This window comes from Pan paniscus, chromosome 8 (assembly GCF_029289425.2).
Source record: "Pan paniscus chromosome 8, NHGRI_mPanPan1-v2.0_pri, whole genome shotgun sequence".
NCBI lineage: Eukaryota > Metazoa > Chordata > Mammalia > Primates > Hominidae > Pan > Pan paniscus.
Window position 1 is genome coordinate 15,137,180 of NC_073257.2, and position 12,879 is coordinate 15,150,058.

The 12,879-nt window shown below is 43.1% G+C and overlaps 1 long non-coding RNA gene across 2 annotated transcripts in view; it reads left to right on the forward strand.

Moving 5' to 3' along the window:
• Positions 1–1,564, forward strand: part of LOC134731083 (uncharacterized) — a 117,561-nt gene extending 115,997 nt beyond the window's left edge. For both annotated transcript variants that reach the window (XR_010113151.1, XR_010113150.1), the window contains one exon: positions 510–1,564. This is a non-coding gene — a long non-coding RNA (uncharacterized LOC134731083). The remainder of the gene's footprint in view (positions 1–509) is intronic.
• The last annotated feature ends 11,315 nt before the right edge of the window (positions 1,565–12,879 follow it).

Sequence of the window (12,879 nt, forward strand, 5' to 3'; positions counted from 1 at the left end):
GAGTGTGAATATAAATTATAATTATAAATTCTATTCACTCAATTTATGGCTAGACCCAAAATATTAATAAATGTAAGAGTTCTATCCATAACCAAAAGAACAATGATGCCAGTTAAACAAATGAGAAACACAAAATACATTGTTTGGGGGGAAAATAAAAGAGGTAAAAGCCATGATGATCACATGTTTGGTTCACAGAGCTCAAAAGATATATAGCTTGTGATGGACGTTTGGGTAGGTAGAAGTTCTAGTGCTAAGGAGATGTCATTTCTTGAAATATAGTTATGCCTAGAAACAATGTTAGAGGTTCTGAGAGTATAGAGGTATTATAAGGAAAGAAGTATGAATCAGTGATTGATTGAATAATCCTGGCCAGTCTGCTCACTCTAACCAAGCAGATACAAGTATGCCCTCCAAGCAGAGATGAAAATAGGTTTTATAATAATTTTGTCTAAGTGATTCTAACATGTTTTTTTCATTGCCCCCTTCACCTCATTGCAAATTGCTAGTAAGAAGAAGAAAGAAAGTAAGGAAGAAACACCATACCTTGTTGAGAGCTGTAAATGGTATGATATTTTACTCCATGTGGAGCTAACAAACTAGCCTGTCACAAGTTCAAGGTTGCTGTTGGAAGACACAAGATTCCTGGGTCAGAGACAAAGGACCGAATCAACGATGGCAGTGCCTGGGCATCCCACATTTGTGTTTATTCTCCTTGCCGAGAAAAATGGTGTGGAACGCCCTCGATGAAACGTGTACACAGTGGGTTGCATGACAGGAGAAAATCTCAGAGACTTAGGAACCCAAATATGTTATTATGAGCAGTGAGCATTGCTTCCCTTGGCTCCCCGGGAAGACAACATCTGTATCTTCCAACAGTGTTAACTGCACAGACATCCTTGAAAAGATAGTCCAGAACAGGATGGTTAGTGCCTTGCTGGCAAAATGTGATAAAAATATGACACTCTTTGAAATTATCGTCCAATGTGTCTTTCCCATATGAAATAGACAACACTTTAAAAATAACTTTAATTAAATTTTTATACATTCCAATTTGGGAAGCAGTGATAATTTAAATTATGACAAAATTCACTGGATGGCAGTGTCAGGGAGAGAATGGGGAGGCCATGCTGAGAAAATGTTTATACGTGCAAAGGAAGAGAATTGCGTAGGACCTCATAAACAGCTTTTGACTTTGCCAGTGACAAACTCAAGTGTGCTACGGAAGAGTCAGCTCCTGCAACCTGGAGCGGAGGCAAGGGGTCCGTCCTCAGTAAGTGTGGTGGGTCAAATGGTGCCCCCAAAAACCTCAGCATGTGACTGTGCTTGAAATAAGAGTCTTTGCAGAGACAAACGAGACACAGAGAGACAAAGAGACAAAGAGAGGAGGGTGATGTGAAGATGGACGCAGAGATCAAATCCATGAAGCTAAGGAATTCCAGGAAGCGGAGAGAGCTGGGACAGAAATATGGAACAGACCCTCTCTCTGAGCTTCCAGAAGGTGTGATTTTGGACTTCTCATCCGCAGCTCTGGGAGAGAATAAATTTCTGTTGTTTTAAGCCACCCAGGTAGTGGTAATTTGCTATTGGTTGAGTGCATGTGTGTGTGTGTGTTTGTGGTGTATGTGTGTGTGTGGTGTATGTGTGTGTGCACGCTTGGGAATGGTGGCATAATTGTGGAGCATGTGGACTGAACTACTGAACTGTGATGGGATTGCAGCTACAGGACAAGGAGGTGCAATCACATATCGTTGTCCTGACTAATGGAGGCGACGGCTGGGTGTTCCACCTGCCCCTTCTTACAATAACTGTTTGGTGTCACTCTGTTTCAGGGTAATACTGTCTACAGCAGCTATTCATTCTAAGAGCTGAGTGGTGCCAAAAGTAATTAGCAATGCATTTGTCAAAAACAGTGTCTCAATTCAGGTGCTAGAATTTGGCAGAGGCTCTAGGATGATGTTTTATAACAATGTTTGTCATGAGTCAGGAAACACATCGACAATGTTTCCGTTTAAAATTGTCTTTAGTTTTTTAAAAAACTGTCTTTTTAAGAAATATAGTAAAGGATAATCTTATAATTTTTCTCTTCAATGTTTGTATAAACCCCCTGATGAAATAAGCAGAGATTATAGTCCAGAATGATATTTAATTAATGTGTCCCGATACAATATTTTATAATCAAACGGGGAAGAGACATTCTATTTAAACTTTAATTGTTACCAATCATCGCGGGGTATGCTAAATAATATTTTCTGGTTATTTCAGTTTTCATTGGAATTTCAATTTCCATGGGCATAAAATGGAAGTTTTGGGTGACTACTAAGATCATAGGATCATGGTCCCCGAAAGCACCAATGAGCAGCCACTCTTCAGAGGAGTGTGGGGAAAGCTCCTCAGTGAATCCAGTAATTACAAATTTGAGGTCTGCACCAGTAACTAGTCACTCCCTCCCCTTATCCACAGGAATATGTCCCAGGACCACTAGGGGACGCCTGAAACCCCAGATTGCCATCAATTGAAATACATTGCTGTTCATGTCTTCCACCCACAAATGTAATGCCCTTTCTATGTTAACTAAGCATTTATCACACACTGTGCCTGTACATTGTGCATTTTGAGATGTAACAACAAAACTGGCATGAATTTCTTTTTCCTTCTACACAATTTCATGGACAGAAGATTCATTCTTACAAGAAATCTTAGCAACCTCAGTATATACATATATATATCTTTTCTTTCCTCAAGTTAAGAACTTCCGCATTTTCACTTAAAGGAAGCATTTAATAACTCCTCTTTGGCATCTCCAAATTGTCAGCCTCACTACTCTTGCGCATGGGGCCACTATTAAGTAAAAGAAGGGTCACTTGAACACCAGCTGCGATATCAGCACAGTCAGTCTAATCATCATGGCAGCTGCTAAGTGATTAATGGGCGGGGAGTGTCTGCAGTAGGATATGCTGCAAAAAGCAATGATTCACGTTCTGGGTGGGACAGAGCAGGATGGGGGCAGATTATATCACACTACTCAGAATGGAGCTCAATTTAAAACTTATGCATTGCTTGTTTCTGAAATGTTTCATTTAATATTTTTGGATTCCAGTTGATTGCAGGCAACTAAAACCACGGAAAGCAAAACCGTGGATATGTAGGACAGCTCTCCTCTAAGGCCCACCACCACTGGCTCAGCATTAAAGAGCAGTAGGGGAGCCATGGTCTCAGCAGTGGCTGGACCGTTGTCCCTGAGACCTGTTCTCAACAATACTTCCTTGTTCTTTCCAGAAGCTTAATGTACCCAAATTGCTTACCACTATTTGGAAGTTAATTTGCAAATATCTTTCAAAATCTAAAACACATTTTCTTTGACACGTCAGTTCTATTGCTAATAATTTAACTTTATTGATATTTTTAAGAAAGGCCAGGGCCGGGGTGCAGTAGCTCATGCCTGTAAATCCCAGCATTTTGGGAAGCCGAGGTAGGTGGATCACCTGAGGTCAGGAGTTTGAGGCCAGCCTGGCCAACATGGTGAAACCCCATCTCTACTAAAAATACAAAAATTAGCTGGGCATGGAGGCTCATGCCTATAATCCGAGCTACTTAGGAGGCTGAGGCAGGAGAATCCCTTGAACCCAAGAAGTGGAGGTTGCAGTGAGCTGAGAGGTTGCAGTGAGCGCCACTGCACTCCAGCTTGGGTGACAGAGTGAGACTCTGTCAAAAAAAAAAAAAAAAAAAAAAAGAAGGAAGGAAGGAAGGCCAAAACAACAACAACAACAACAAAAGCTCCTAAATATCAACCCCTGACCACCCCTTCCTCTTGAACTAAAAGTGAATAATGAAATCCTACTGTGTTCCTTTGGTATTTGGCAGGCCACACAAAGGGCTGAGGGGCCTCTGCAGAGCTGGCTGATACCTGCACATTCTGTTAAACCTCATTCTCTGATTGAAACTCTATTTACTTTTAGGTTTGTAAAATAATTTCAGGGTAATCCCACCTTGTGGTGTCTGGAACTAATTTATGTATTCCCTCATTTGACAGCCATGTAATACTCTTCTGTCCTGAGTCAAAAGGGTCACAATTGTGTATATTTTTGGGTACTCAACTTCTACCCTGAGGAAAACAAAAAGTGTGGAGGCATTGCGAAATAACCCCCCCCTCCCCTGTGTACTAGGATGTGTTTCACCAGCCACTCAGTAGCTGCGGGCCCAAGACAGTCAGGGTGATGAATAAAACTTCATCCTCAGGCACTGAGTGGATTACACCACAGAGAGATCTAGGAATTAATTAACGGCACTGTCAGGAAGGACCAGTCTTTGTCTCTTGGTATCCTAAAATGTTCCTTTATTAATATCCAAGCAATCATAGTATGGTTGAATTCCAAGAAGAAATTCCAAGTTTCACAGGCACTAGCAAAATAAAGGTTCAAAATTGCACACACACGCACAAACACCCACACACACTCATCATACAGTCACACACACACAAATGCACATAGAAACACACACACACCCCCAAACACACACACTCACGCATACTCAGAGAGAGAGAGGAGAGAAAATCCCAGAATTTTGGGTAACAGAAAAAACCTTCTAAAATACCTACATAAATAGGCAATTAATATAAAACCCATTAAAATAAATTATGATTAAAACAGATTAAAATAAATATTTATTTCATAAATTATGAAATTATGAATTTCAATACAATGAAATGCAATCAACCTTCAAACAGGATGAGATGGTTCTCTAGGTACTGATAGGAAATGTTCTAATGTTTCGTTAGAATATGTACAAAGGTACATATGCCATTTGATTCTATTTGTGTTAAAACGAAAGCTATCCTGTTGACTCGTACTCAGAAATCCTTTCAGAAGGAACACTAAGAATCAAGTCAATTGCTACTTAGAGGAGAGTGAATGGAGTAAGGAATTTATGGCAAATTACATTTTACTTTTCAGTGTAAGCCTTTATTTTTTTACTTTGTGCATAGACTAAAATTATGTGTGTGTGTGTGTGTGTATATATATATATATATATATATTTACACATTTCCATGCAGAGAAGAAACTGCTCCTGCACTTCACACCCCCACTTTGAGATCCGTCCTGTCTAATGCCTTCCCTGTGCGTAACAACCATTTCCTTTCTTAAGGCAGTAAATAACCATATCACTCCAAAATTGTTTAATAGTGGGCTGTCTCATATTGGCAGCTGTTTGGGAGTCTGTGGTGCTTCCCAGGACTGTCATCATGCCCACAGCGTGAACCACGCAATCTACTTCTCATTTTCACTTTACAAGCCTTCGTAGAAAGTTTAGTGCATAGTGGATAGAAATCAGTATGTTTATTCATATGCAGTCAGAATATCTTTCGGATGAAAAATAGCAAAGATTTCAAATGACATTCACATCCATGGTTGTCACGTTTGTGGACCTTAAATGTCGACTCTGAAGACAGAGGGGACACACAGAGAGACCACCTGGAGATTTTGCCTCTTGCTCCCTAGGCTTCGAGGGGCTGCTTTTAAACTAGTTTGGTTTGGTTTAATTCACTGAGGATGGTTCATTATTTCATTCTTTGTATAGACGTGCTGTGAGTGGTCACTGTGCCCTGGCTTGTTCCAGGTACGGGGCATGGAAAGATGAACCAGACTGGCTGTGAGGGTGTGCCCATGATGGCACCAGCTTCACAGCCTGTGGTCAGTGGTCCAGCCAAGTCTCATCGCAGTGCATGTTTCCCAGACCAATCCTGGTACCTCCTGGGTTAGCTCAGGTCCTTTAAGAAACAGGAGTGAAACCAACGTGTAAGAAGTCTATTGGGGAATATGCCTGTGAGGGATGAACTAGGGTAACGGGCTGTCAGGGAGCACCTTCCACCATGGGTCAAGCCTCACCACCTGAAAAGGGAGGGGCAGGAAGAAGTGGTGCAAGGTAGGAAGAGACTCAAAGGGACACTCTAAGAGTGGGTAGGCTCCTCTGAGAGGTGGCCTTCAGCTAAATCATCCAAGAGGGATCTGGTGACTGCGGGAATGGGAGGCACAAGCACCCCATGGTGCTGAGTCATGGACTGGGGGCTGTCTGATGGAAACAGAGCCCTGGTGTGAATACAGAGATAAGTCCAGAAAGAAGTTGTCAGATAACACCCTCCCCACACCTGGGCTGTCAGGTAAACCCCTCCCCACAGCTGGACTGTCAGGCAGCCCCTCCCTGCAGCTGGGTTCTACAAAGGATACCTGAGCCAGGCCCCCCACAGCAACCACACTAACCAAGTTCCAGCCCTGTTGTCATTTATTGTGGAAAAGACATTTTGAGGTCATTGTATGCATATGTAGAGTAAGGACAAGAAGTCATAAATGTCACTAGGGTAAATAAAACAAGATACAAAGGGGAACCTTTGGGGTGCTGATATTTGGGATGAGAAGAGCCAGGCAGGCATCAGAAGGCAAGTGCAGGTGTCCAGGAAAAGGGTCGAGTGACCCAGAAAAGGATGGGGATCAGGAGAATGACTGGGACTGAGATTCTGGGGTGAAGGGAGAGCCAGCAGGGGTTGGATGCAGACAAGGACAGACCCCATGGGACATGTCCCTGGACATGACAGGGGGAGGGAAGCAGGGACTCCACAGCATCTGGGCTGGGCACCTGGGCGGTGGCCGCCCCATCCACTGCTGCCACGTTGACCACCTGCGGTGGGGAAGCCCAGTGGGTTCTGGACTGGGTGGGGATGAAGGTTCTCTCTGGGGCTTGTTACACTTGGGAACAAGCCGACGGGGGCCCCACAGGGCCAGCATTGTTCCTGGGGAATGGGAGGGAAACAGCTGTCTGGGGTCAGTGGCTACCTGCTGTCTTGAGAGCTCCACATAAGCATTGCTGACTTGGCTCCCGTGGGCACCGGGGCAGGGCTCTGTCTGCAGAGATGAGGGCAATCGTGTTTCCCCAGGCCCAGGCCGGGTGGGGGCCAAGCTCCTCAGCCCTGCTGGGCTGCCCATCGGCCAAGCAGCATCCTCTCTCTCCCTGCGGGTCTCTCGCCTCAGGGTATCTCCCCATTTTCTTTCTATTTTCTTTAATTTTGGGGTTTCATCTTTTCCCTTCAACATTTCTCCATAGCTGTTTTTCTGTGACAGGGGGTTGAGTCACCAATAATGATAGTTCTGCTCCTGTAAGAACCTCAGAGTTCTCTGAATATGGTTATTTTATCACAAGGCTTACATCCTTTCAGTTCTACCGTATGTATCGGAGAGGGAGATCGCCAAGTTTGGACCTGCAGGGCGCACAGGAGGGTACTGTGTGTGTTCATTTCACAAAGGCCGGGTCTCAGTCCCTGGAGCTGCACGCGGTCAAGGCCCAGGCCCTGCCTTCCAGGGTCCCCTCCGAACTCCAGGCTGGTGCAGTGGCCGCTGCTCGAGCCGCTTTGCTGACTTCCTTTATGCCCTCCAACAGGAACAAAGCAAAAATGTTAACTCACTTCTGCTCATAAAAGTCGCCAAATAAATGAAAATTCGATAATTTACTGCAGTGCATTCTAGACAGAAAATGGAGAATTTGAGCACGTTTTCCTGGCTCCTTTCCCTGGTCCCACCTGTATCTCTATTACAGGGACAAATGGGGCTAATCTCACTGATGCGATTCAGCACATGAACATGTGTCTGCCGAAGCAAGAACAATTTAATCGTTGACCTGAAGCCCTGGCTGCAATGAACAAGCTTCATTTTCCTAAGCAGAAGGTAGCGTAAGAGGCAGAGGCATTGAGACCAGCTGCACAAGAGGAGAAATCTGGCGTACGTGGAAGTGGAGGGAATTTAGCTTCTTTGAGAAACCTGGTGAGGAATAAAATGTACTTGTTTTCGTCCGAGTTAGACTTGCTGGACGGGCACATGATTATGGACACCACCCCCATTTCAGTAACGCTGTTCTGTGTCTAGCTATTAGGACTATGTGCCTAATAAATGGATAAATCACACCTTTTCCTCCCTTTAAAACAGGGAATAAAGATAGTTTGAGAGTGCAGGTCGAGACAGAGCAATGAAATGTCCAGGATGAGGCATTTTGTTTAAGAGACACGCGTGAAGCTCAGCACTTGACGAGACAGGAAGGCAGAGCTTCACGTGCGATGGACCCTGATTGACAAGGCTTTTAAAGCATGGCTTCGCTGTGACTGACAATCATGCTGGGGAAGAGATGAACAGGTAATTGCAGTTCTGTTCTATCTTTGCATAAATACTAATGCCCTAAATAGTCCTGCCAGCTTGGAAAGAGATAGTCTGAATAAAGGCTGCCAACCAGAAACTCCACCCTGGTAGAGAGAAGGTCAGACCCCAAACTGCTATGAAGCAACAGACGCTTTCAAATTCCTTAACTACCAGTGGGATGCACATTGCATTTGGAGGCAGAAGGCTAGAGAGAATCCCAGACTCATCACTTATTTGTGCATTTCCCAAGGGGGGTAATTTCGACTTTGACTTTCAGTCTTTACTCAGTTAAAATAGGATTGAAAACACGGAGGCTTCCTAATGCACGCAGGTTCTATAAGAAGCATGGAAAACCATACACAGAGAAAGACTTGGACCATTGTGATGGCTGCGCTCCAGATTCCATGAATGCATTTACCACATTGTATTAAAAATTGTACATTTATTAAACTAGCTAGTTGGATGGTGATTTTCTTAAGTAAAACTTTAGCTAAGTCACTGTTGTATCCTATGGATTTAGTATAGTGCTGGTAAAAGCAGGAGAGTAACAAAATATATAAATGGAATAAACTTCAATCCTTATTCTAAATGCGGTTTTGAAATCTAAGAAAGTCTCCAAAACTATAAATAGAAAATTTCTATTCACTCTTCTGTTCATTCATGGAATGTCCAACAGCAAATGGGTAAGTCCTGGGTGGAATTCTCTTTTCGACAGTGTGACAGTTCCTCTCGGTAAGAAGCACAGGAATGGTAAAGAGGGTAAAAATGACAATCCCCTATGCAACCAAGATTACAATAACTAAAAAGTGCAAGCTCCTAGGAAACGTCGTTGAGGTCACCTTCATGCCAACTGCTACATTTCCTGCTCCTTCTGCAGGTTCCGCTGTGACTTCCACGGGGCCAACCCTCCTGGAAGCAGGTTCCACTGAGCCATCCATGAGGCCAACCCTGCTGGAAGCAGGTTCCACTGTGACTTCCATGGAGCCATCCCTGCTGGAAGGATTTGGGCCAGGAAGTTTTGATCTTCAGTGTCTCCACTCCTTACCATTTCTATTCTTGGAAAGTTTATTAAAATAAACCATAAAATTATCTTGGAAGATGAAAAAATAAGGTTCCCAAAGTGCTGTGCACACCTGAAATGTGAACGTTTGGGAGGGTTGTTGCCGGTGAGAGACCCACATTTGTTTCCCCTCTGGGGTGGCTGCTGCTGTGTGCTGTTGGCCAGAGAGGATTTCCCAAGACTCCCCAGGACCTAGCATGTGCAGCCCTGTTGCTCTGTTCTCCCACCTCCTACCAAGAGTCCAATGAATTGTTGTTTAAAACAAAAAGTTCTGAGTTTTATCCCCCATCGACACAATTAAACCCACAAATTGGCCTTTAGAAAACCGTCCCAGGTAATTTTTAGGCCTATGCAAATGTGAGAGCCTAATAATGAATTCCAATCATCATTTTTGATCATCGTTATTTTTCTCAGCAACTGCTTCCTGCAGGTGACCTATACCTTGTCTGCCACCTGCTGACTTCAGCCCAGCACCTAGGATCCCAGCCTCCCTGCCCGAGTCCCACCATCCTGCCAAGAAGCCTGTGGATAAACAGCATCAAAACCAGAGCCTCAAATGCGTGACTGGGCAAACGCATGAGTGTGGAAAAGTCCCAGTAAGGAAGTGGCCAGTTGGAGGTAGAATGCCTAGAAAAAATTCTTGGAATTTGTGAGCCAAGGCCTCAGTTTCCTCCTGTGAGCACAGCAGGATTGAATAATTTGCAAGTTACTATTCTGGTCAAAGACAATTGCCTAGATTGCAAGTTGGCTTCTGGAGGAGTGTGCACATACTCAGCGAGCAAGCAGCCACCAAGGCCCCAGCCTCAACCATGTGAGCATGCCACATGGGGTTGAACCAGTCAGTGGGTTTCAAGAGAGTATTTCTCACATCATCTTCATGCATTATCAGAGTACATGTGTAAACACCAGAATCAGTGTCTAGTTAAAAATAAAAACACCGTTTTCCTTACCCTCCTCAGCTTCCTATGTAATCAACACTTCATGCGTATTTTTCCTTAGAGAACTTGTATTAAAATACAAAAATATGAAGTGAATATCTATTAGAAAAAATAAGTAAAAGTAGTCCCTTGTATCATTGGAATTTTGTTGTTAAATCTCAAATGCATAGTGTGGCATGCTTGCACTCTCTTTTTCTCTCTTCCTTTCTCCATCTTCCTTGTCTAAATATGAGACCCGTTTTGCCTGAAACATTTTTAGTCTAAAAATAGAACTACCAGAGGGTGTTTTTTTTAGAGTTTGTTTTTAATGGATCAATTTTTCTTGAGAAGGGGAAAAACAAAACTTAAATGCTCTTAAAACCTATACAGGTTTTCAGAACGAAATGCTTTCCTTTGGTGAATATTAAACGATAAGTGTTGAGTTTGACAGAAGAATAGTTTAAATTAGCTCTAAAAATATACTTCCTGATTTTAGGAATTTGGAGAATATTACTAAGATATTCAGTCAATGATTGATTATTTTTAAGCAGATGAACCGTTTTTCACTTTTATAGTCACAAAAACTGTGCAATCAAATGCACTTATTAAAAAATACTAATGACTAGTAAAGATGACTACATATTAGAAATCATTTACTAGCTGGAGTTTTACAAAAATTAATAGATACTATTCTCCCATTTGAAATGACTCTCTTGATTGTTATGTGCATGCCTATCTACTGGCAGCTAACTAGCTACATGCCTATTAGCAGCTAACTAGCTGCATAACTGTCTAGCAGCTAACAAGCTGCATACCTTTCTACTAGCAGCTAACTAGCTGTCCATTTACTGTGAAGGGGAGAAGGATCTGATCTATTAGTGGGCACTCCTATTTCCTGGTAAACACATTATTTTTCCAAAAGCAAATAGAAAACTAGAGAGGTTTTCCGCTCTTTCTACTCTTGCCTTTTAAAAACTAACAACATGAGAAGAGCAGGGAACCAGAAATAGAAGAAATTTTGAATTAAAACATGGGCCTTGACTTTGAAGACTTGCGTGTCTGAAACTATGAGAGCTTAACGTCAAATATTTAAAAGACTCTAATTAAGTACTAGATAGATTCGGCATTCCGCTTCTGCTGTATCTGAGCTTCGTGTAACAAACAGCAAGGGAGTGGAAGACCTAAACGGAAACCTCCGATTTCTCCCTGACGAGCTTAATGGTTCATTCAGTTGAACCTGGGCTGATGTGCTGAGAAAGAGCAGCATGAACTGGGGTGGCTGAGAGCGGACAGCAGGGGTCCCTGTTTGGACTCCCACTTCAAGTGGACTCCATCACAACCAAGGTCCTGAGAACTGGAGAAGACGAGGGTGCCAAGGTTTATTTTCTCCGATGCCACTTGCAGACACTATTAATCTCACATAGCAGTTTCCTCCAAAGCAAAGAAGTGACCTCAGAGGCCTCTCCACCAATGTCCAGGCAGCCAGCACCCATCAATCAGAAGTGCCGTGCAGAAAGATAGTTGCTGCCGTCAACAGAGAATTTCCACCAGACAACTTGGAAACGAGAGCTAGCAACCGGCAGAGTTGACGGCTATTCCATGGGCCTCACTGCAGTACTCAAAAAATGAAGATCTCAGCTCAAAAAAAATTTGTTTAGCCCAGCAATCATAAGCTATTTTAAAATATAACTTATTTTTTCTACTTTTTTTAGTTTATATGATGTTTTGTGTTATAAAATGTCAAAGTTATAAGTAGGTTCCTAACTATGGTATGCATTTTACATGCTTACATATCCTTTTATTCACTTATTTTAAATGTGTCATTTTGGATAATGGAACGTTGAATACTGATGCAATTGCCTTAGCTATATATTTAAAGAAATGTAAATGCCAATCTCCCCTAATCTAAGATAGATATGGAGATGTAACACGTGAGGGTAGACCAAAAGATATTTTATCCTTTATATGTGAATTTCCCACCCACGTGAGTCTCTACATAGAGCAAATAAATGATCAGCGCACTATGAGAAGTGGAGAAGCTCACCTAAACTTGTTTTCTAAACTTACAGCCTGAGAGACACCTGCGTCTCACAGTAGGATGACATCAAGGGCATGCATCTCTTGAATGCAGCTACTGCTGTTCTCATTGGAGCTGAATTTCACGTGGGACTATCAAGAAGTCCTCACCTTATCATGGAGCACAGAACCATGATGTCCTATTCACAACTTAGGAATACACCATTTCTAATTGCAGGGTGGAATTTTTTTTTTTTTTGAGACAGAATCTCGCTCTGTCGCCCAGGCTGGAGTGCAGTGACGCGATCTCGGCTCACTGCAAGCTCCGCCTCCTGGGTTCATGCCATTCTCCTGCCTCAGCCTCCCTAGTAGCTGGGACTACAGGCGCCCGCCACCACGCCCGGCTAATTTTTTGTATTTTCAGTAGAGATGGGGTTTCACCATGTTAGCCAGGATGGTCTCAATCTCCTGACCTCGTGGCCGCCCGCCCCGGGCTCCAGAGTTGGGTCGTGGCTTTCAGTCTGGGTTTGGATCTTTTGTCCGCTGCATATTGGCAGCCTAACACAGCGCCCTGGCTTTCTCCTCGACGGAGTGGAGAATAATAATACGGACCTGACAATATTTTGTGAAGATGAAAGGGAAGTAAAGAGCCTAGTGTGTCTCCACACACATTCTGAGTGTTCAACACTGTTGATTTTTGTGGTCCTAG